This window comes from Muntiacus reevesi, chromosome 2 (assembly GCF_963930625.1).
Source record: "Muntiacus reevesi chromosome 2, mMunRee1.1, whole genome shotgun sequence".
NCBI classification, from domain to species: Eukaryota; Metazoa; Chordata; class Mammalia; order Artiodactyla; family Cervidae; genus Muntiacus; species Muntiacus reevesi.
The window spans coordinates 53096040-53104419 of NC_089250.1; positions in this window are offsets into that span (position 1 = coordinate 53096040).

Below are 8380 nucleotides of genomic sequence, written 5' to 3' on the forward strand. Positions count from 1 at the left end.
TCTTCATGACCCAGATAATCACGATGGTGTGATCACTCATCTAGAACCAAACATCCTGGAATGTGAGGTCAAGTGAGCCTTAGAAAGCATCACTACGAACAAAGCTAGTGGAGGTGATGGAATGCCAGCTGAGCTATTTCAAATCCTAAAAGATGATGCTGTGAAAGTGCTGCACTCAATATGCCAGCAAATGTGGAAAACTCAGCAGTGTCCACAGGACTGGAAAAGGTTAGTTTTCATTCCAATCTCAAAGAAAGGCAATGCCAAAGAATGCTCAAATTACCACACAATTGCACCCATCTCACACATTAGCAAAGTAATGCTCAAAATTCTCCAAGGAAGGCTTCAACACTACGTGAACCATGAACTTCCAGGTGGCAGAAAAACCAGAGACCAAATTGCCAACATCCGCTGGATCATTGAAAAAGCAAGAGAGTTCCAGAAAAACATCTACTTCTGCTTTATTGGCTACTCCAAAGCTTTTGACTGTGTGGATCACAGCAAACTGGAAAATTCTGAAAGAGATGGGAATACCAGACCACCTGACTTGCCTCTTGAGAAATCTGTATGCAGGTCAGGAAGCAACAGTTAGAACTGGACATGGAACAACAGACTGGCTCCAAATAGGGAAAGGAATATGTTAAGGCTGTATATTGTCACCCTGCTTATTTAACTTATATGCAGAGTACATCATGAGAAATGCTGGGCTGGATGAAGTACAAGCTGGAATCAAGATTGCCGGGAGAAATATCAATAACCTCAGATATGCAGATGACACCACCCTTATGGCAGAAAGTGAAGAAGAACTAAAGAGCTTCTTGATGAAAGTGAAGTAAGAGAATGAAAAAGTTGGCTTAAAACTCAACATTCAGAAAACTAAGATCATGGCATCTGGTCCCATCACTTCATGGCATATAGATGGGGAAACAATGGAAACGGTGACAGACTTTATTTGTAGGCGGCTCCAAAATCACTGCAGATGGTGACTGCATCCATGAAATTAAAAAGCACTTGCTCCTTGGAAGAAAAGTTATGACCAACCTAGACAGCATATTAAAAAGCAGAAACATTACTTTGCCAACAAAGGTTCATCTAGTCAAAGCTATGGTTTTTCCAATGGTCATGTATGGATGTGAGAGTTGAACTATAAAGAAAGCTGAGCGCTGAAGAATTGATGCTTTTGAACTGTGGTGTTGCAGAAGACTCTCGAGGGTCCCTTGGACTGCAAGGAGATCCAACCAGTCCATCCTAAAGGAAACCAGTCCTGAATATTCATTGGAAGGACTGATGCTGAAGCTGAAACTCCAAAATTTTGGCCACCTGAGGTGAAGAGCTAACTAACTGGAAAAGACCCTGATGCTGGGAATGATTGAAGGCAGGAGGAGAAGGGGATGACAGAGGATGAGGTGGTTGGATGGCATCGCCGACTCAATGGACATGAGTTTGAGTGGACTCTGGGAGGTGATGGACAGGGAGGCCTGGCATGCTGCAGTCTATGGGGTCGCAAAGAGTTAGACACAACTGAGTGACTGAACGGAATTGAACCGAACAACTGTTGTCAAGGATGTGGGGAAATGGGAACCCTTGTACACTGTTGGTGGAAATTAGTGAAGTCATTGTGGACAACAGTACAGAGGTTTCTCAAAAAACTAAAAATAGAACTACCATATGACCCAGCCATCCCACTCCTGGGTATATATCCAAAGCAAAACAAAACAAAAACACTAATTTGAAAAGGTACATGCACGCCGATAGCAGCATTATTTACAATTGCCAAGATATGAAAGCAACCTAAGTCTTCATCAACAGATGAATGTATAAAGAAGATGTGGTATATATAGAGAGAGAACTAAAGAACCTCTTTTTTTTCATTTATTTTTATTAGTTGGAGGCTAATTACTTTACAATATTGTAGTGGTTTTTGCCATACATTGACATGAATCAGCCATGGATTTACATGTGTTCCCCATCCTGATCCCTCCTCCCTAAAGAACCTCTTGATGGAAGTGAAAGAGGAGAGTGAAAAAGTTGGCTTAAAACTCAACATTCAGAAAGCTAAGATTATGGCATCTGGTCCCATCACTTCATGGCAAGTAGATGGGGAAGCAATGGAAACAATGACAGACTTTATTTTTTGGGCTCCAAAATCACTGCAGGTGGTGACTACAGTCATGAAATTAAAAGATGTTTGCTCCTTGGAAGAAAAGCTATGACCAATCTTGACAGCATATTAAAAAGCAGAGACATGCCGACAAGGGTCCATCTAGTCAAAGTTATGGTTTTTCCAATGGTCATGTATGGATGTGAGAGCTGGACTATAAAGAAAGCTGAGCACCAAAGAATTGATGCTTTTGAACTGTGGTGTTGGAGAAGACTCTTGAGAGTCCCTTGAACTGCAAGGAGATCAGTCCTGAATATTCATTGGAAGGACTGATGCTGAAGCTGAAACTCCCATACTTTGGCTGTATGGCTGAAACTCCCATATTTCCCATACATTGGAAAAGACCCAGATCCTGGGAAAGATTGAAGGCAGGAGAAGAAGGGGATAAGATAAAAGGATAAGGTGATTGGATGGCATCAGCAACTTGATGGACATGAGTTTGAGCAAGCTCTGGGAGTTGGTGATGGACAGGGAAGCCTGGCGTGCTGCAGTCCGTGGGGTGGCAAAAGAGTCAGACATGACCGAGTGACTGAACTGAACTGACTGAACTTGTGTATATATATATATATAAAATGGTATACTACTTAGCCATAAAAAATAATGAAATTTTGCCATTTGCAGCCACATGAATGGACCTGGAGGATATTATGTTAAGTGAAAGAAACTAAGTCTGACAGAGAAGGATACACTGTATGTTATCACTTATATGTGGAATCTAAAAAATGAAACAAACTAGTGAATGTAACAAAAAAGAAGCAGATGCAGATATAGAGAATAAACTAGCAGTTACCAATGGGGAGAGGGAAGTGGGGAGAGGCACTACAGGGGCAGAGGGACCTACCACTATGTATAAAATAAGTTACACAAACACAGTATTCAACACAGGGAATATAGCCAATATTATATAAAAACTATAAATGGAGCATAAACTTAAAAAATTATAAACAACTATATTGTACACCTTGAAGAAGGAAATGGTAACCCACTCCAGTATTCTTGCCTGGAGAATTCCATGAACAGAGGAGCCTGGTGGGCAACTGTTCATGGGGTCACAAAGAGTCAGACATGACTGAGTGATTAAGCACATATTGTACACCTATAACATATAATATTGTATATCAACTATACTTCAGTAAAAATTAATTAAGGGAAAATGACGTTGAGCTTCCTCCCAATTTGACAGTGAGAGAGCAAGTAGAATCACGTGACAGACGTGACACCAACGTCGTTGCACCCTGTGTGTGTGAGGAGCTATGTGGCTTCCCTGCCTTCCTGTGTAAGGTGGGAGGTATGTGGGCACACCCTTGGGGGCTGCAGATGGGCTGAGGGAGGAAGCTCTGGGGGAGGCTTGTGGGGAGAGGGGAAGCTGACATGAAGTGGGTGGTGGGGGTGTGAGTGAGTATGTGTGTGGTGAGGAGGAAGCCTTGTGAAAATAAGCCCCAAGAAAAAGGAATAGAACCCACAGAGAATGGATAAAGAGCAAAAGGTACTTTGTTTTAAAAGCAAACTTTGAAGAGAAATAAAGCTACAATCTACCTACCTTTCCATCTATCCATCATCAGCAACCTTGCCACAGTTCCCTAGTCAAGGATAGGATCTGAGCTCCAGAAGCCACCCTCCTGTGAACCCTTCCTCCTAGCTCGCCAGGCAGGCCTGTTCTGCTCCTCCTGTGCCCTCACCTCCCCTCCAGTCCCAGGGGCCACAAGTGCCCCCCACCTTTGCCTGTCTGTCTTCTGCCCGGACTTCAACTCTCACGTCCCAGGTTGCCACCCCAGGGGCCTCCCTCTGGTCCCCAGGCCAAGACTTGGGAGGAGGATCTGGGGGGTTGCTGGGGTTCCTGCTTGCCCACATCAATCTGCTCAACCACAGCAGTCCTCCGGCCTCATCCTGAAATCTGGACCTGGAGGACAGCTGTCACCCTGGTCCCTGGGCTGAGGAGCCTGCAAGGGCAGGTTCCTGCATCCCCACATTACGCCTCTAGGGGGTGCTTCCCACCCAGTGTTTAGACCCAAACCTGGGCTCCTGCAGGCAGGGACTCAATGAAGGTGTTTCCTTTTCTCTGGGAACTGGCCCACCCACGGGTGCCAGTTAGGGTGCTTTGAAAAGGAAGTCCAATTCCTCAGACCGGGGACACAAGGAATCACTGCGATGACCCTGGGGATGGCTGTCCTGCCCTCTGGGCCAGCTTCCATAGTCAGCACCCTTCCCTCGTACAGTCCCCACCAGGCCACCCATGGGGCCCAAGGCTCAGTTGCTGGTCACTCCTGACTGGGAGGTTGGCTTCATTTGGGGGGGGGGGGTTGCCAGATTCAGCTTGTAAAAACAGAGGCTGCTCAGTCAAATCTGAATTTCAGATAAACAATGAATAACTTTGCAGTATACATATGCCCCAAACATTGCACAGGGTAGACTTATACCCCAAATTATCCACTGTTTGTGTAAAGTTCAAGCTTAACCAGGCATCCCATATTTTATCTGACGATCTGGCTGCCTTTGACTGAGTCATCTTCCAGTCTGCAGCTACCAGGTCCCTGGTGTTCCGTTGGCCTCCCACTGAAGTGACTGTAGAGTGAGGGACAGGGTGGCCCTGGCACCATGGGGGGCTCATTAGGATGTGTAGAGGGACTAAGGAAAGCCAAGGGGAGCCAGGCCCTGGCTGCTGGGCCCTTTTCCTGTAGGGGCCCAGGGCCCCAGGAAGGGTGCAAGCCATCCTTCTCGAGGAATGGATTCTCAGCTTGTTTGTGCCAGGAAAAGTCACCTGGAAGCCTGCCCACGTGTGCTCCTCGAGTCCCTGGGCCTGTGGTAGGGTGTGCAAGTTCTGATGGACCTGGGCTGCTCGATCGGCCTCTCGCCAGCAGCCTTGGCCTCACCTGGGACTTGTCAGCAGTGCAGGCTCTGCCTCCACGTGCATATGCATGCACACATGTGCGCAGACACGTGCACACACATGCACGTACACACAGCTCCCCCTCCAGAGGTCTCGGAGGGGACCTTGGTGGGAGATACCCCCTGACTGCCTCCATCACTCCTTCCAGCGAAGTGGAGAATGAACTGAGCTGCTTCTTGCCATCTCTATTTTCTGGTCTCTTGGGAGAAGTGACCGCACACCTCCTGCCTGTTGTGGGATGTGTGCCCGTCACAGCCCGGCATCACAGCCGGCTGTCATCAGAGCCCGGCCCTGCTGGAATGGTCTTTGTCCGGCTGATGTGTCACGGGTGTGAGAACTGGTCGCCTCACCTATAACAGCAGGGACTGAGCAGATAGGAAGTGGAGGGAGGGTTTTCTGGGCAGTGGCTGTCCCCGTCCCCTTTGCTGTGGGGAAACGAGACGGGCTGGGTATTCCAGGTGAGGGGCCAGGCCATGTGCTCTATTTCTGTGACACGAGAGCACCCACCCCCACCTCTTACCTCTCTAAGGGTGCAGCCCCTGGGACAGCACTCATTTTCCCTTCCTCTCCCCCTTCCTCCTGTGGTCCCAGGGACCCCTTTGCAGGAGTGTCTTCTGGGGGAGGGGATCATGGCTGAGGGTTGCGGGGTTCGAGGTGTGGGGAGGGGGCCTGCCAGGTGCAGAAGGGAAAACAGCTGGGTGTGACTGCTGACAACAGGCTTCATTCTCAGCTTTTCCCATTATGTAGTCCCACCCTGGGAGGGTGGGCAAGGAGCAGACCTCCTTGATCTCTAGAGGCTGGCATTTCACTGAAGTCAGCTGTGAAGACCCCTGTCCCCAAGATGACTCAGAGCCACTTCGGCACTGCGTCTGCCCCCCAGAGGCCCTCCCAGTCCACTCACACTCTGTTCTGTTCTTTTAAATGAGGGTTTCCCATGGCTGATGGTGAGTCAAGCATCATTTTCCACAGTTATTCTCATCTGCTTGGATCTGCTGGAGCCCAGGTACAATTATGACTTCAGACTCACCGCAGGATGGTGATGTGATGATTGCAAGATGCTGCGGAAGCTGCGCTGGGGTGATCAGTCATTTCGGCTCTCAAGTCAGTTTCAGTGGCACTGGCCAGGCCGGAATGTATTTAGAAAGATGACATCTTTCCCCATTAATTCAGTTTCCAGAGGTCAGTTCTGCTTCCTTGTGCACAAACAGAAGGAAGTGATTCTTTGGGTCAACGTGGAGAATGGCTAATGTTGTCTTTGTAAAGGAGTGATTCTTCAACAGCAAGAAGTCACTCTGCATTAAGATTCCTTCTGCTCCACACTTTTTATGGACCTGGGTTCCACAATATCTGGGTCTCAGCCTGGTTTCTGTCCACTTCGAGAAAGGAGGACATGGACTTTGAGGGTTGGGTCATGAACATGGGCCCTGGGTGGGTGTGAACTGCAGCTCAAATATGGACACAGTGCAGGGCAACAAAGAGGTGACCACTGGGTTCATGGATACCCAGCAGGATTGATGCAAAAGGCCTCTCCTGGTGACATCTTGGGACCCAGGGACAAGGACAAAAAATAGGAGTTTAAGAAGAGGAATAGGCCTGGCCCTTAGAGACACAGAACCAGAGTGATGGCCACCTCCGACCATTGATGTTCACAAGGATACTGATGCTAAACTGGAGCCAGCCAGCCTGCGTGTTCTTCAAGCTTGGGGACCAGGTGCTGCCAGCTCAGGGCCTCCATGGGCACAACAGCTTCTGGAAGGAGGCCATGTGGGGTGCAAAAGCCAGATGTGACCCCTGAGGGGAGAGCAGGCACAGGTGCTTGGTGGGGGGTAGCGATGGACTTGCATCCCTGTCCTGGGCCCAACACAACACCAGGCTTCTCGGAAAATAATGTCTGTATCATCATAACCTTTAGGTGCTGTGGATCAGCATTACCTGGTTAGAATCTCTGTTGACCAAAGAGGAAGTCTTGACTGTGTCATGGAGTAGAAGGCAAAAATCCTGGATCAGATATGTGACGGGATGTGGTGACTGGTGGCAGGGGTGGGCGGAGGTCTCCAGGATCCATTGTGCTCTTGAAAGTTCAAAGGCATCCCATACAGGATGAAAAGTGACACTCTGACCAAGGGAAATGGGGTTGGGGGTGTCAGGAAAAAGCATCTGCCGCAAGTCTACCAATGTTGAGAATGTGTGCAACATTGAAAAATCATGAAATAAAGATGCAGATTTGAGGTTCTCATGGTCACCTTGTGTCTTAGCTTGGGCCATGGTAATGCACCCTACACTCTTGGGGCCTTATCCACAACTGATGTTTATTTCTCACAACCCTGAAGCCTGGGGGCCTGAGATCAGGGGGCCGGCACAGGTGGGTTCTGGTGAGGCCTCTTCCCAGCTGGACACAAGGATGTTCTCCTGGCATCCTCAAGAGGTGGAGGGGGTGAGGGAGCACTCTGGGGTCCACTTTACAAAGGCACTGATGCCATCGTGGGGCTCCATCTGTCGGGAGCTGCCGGGACGTGCCCAGACCGTGACAAGGTCACGGGACGAGAGAGGAACCTGCAAGGCAGCTCTTCCCCTCGGGGTCACCCGGGGACCCAGTTTGCCCCCTTTCTCTTTCTGTCTTACTGTTATTGTGCTTTCTACTAAATCTTGGAAATGTAATATGTGGTAATCAGGCCTCCCTGGAATAGCCCAAGCCGAGGGTACGGCTGTGGGCAGAAATAAGGAAAAGGCCACAGGCATAGTTTGGCTGCTTGCTTAGAAGATTATAATATTCTAGATTAAAAAAGAGTAAAGACATTTATATTCAGAAGTAGATGTACTGCTTCAGTTTACTTGCTCTTTGGTCAAGAGGGTTTTCATTTTTGCTATTTCAGTGCTGCTATTTGTCCACTGTTTCCATTCCCTTAATAAACATAGACTATTATGGGTATTTTGGTAGAATTAGAAAATGTGTAACATAGGATTTCAATAGTATAAAAGATTTATATTAACCAACCTCACTGCCATTACCTCACTATTAACAGAGGTATTTTGCTGCTTTAGAGGTGTTTTGCTGCTTCATAGTTAATCATTGTAGATTGAGGTTTTGTGGTTTCAGGTAAAGAAAAATATCAGGGTTTTCATATGTACTATTCCCAGAAATGTCAAACATGTTTTTGTAACCCTTCCCATGTATTGTTTTATTGTCCAAAGAATTCATACTATATCTGGAATCTGTGGAACATTGTTTTTGACAGAGTGAAAATGTTAGGCCATTGAGGCAAGAAGACTATGTACAGGACATTCAAGGAAAAAACCCCGTAATCGAGATTGTTCCAGATGAAGTCATTGGA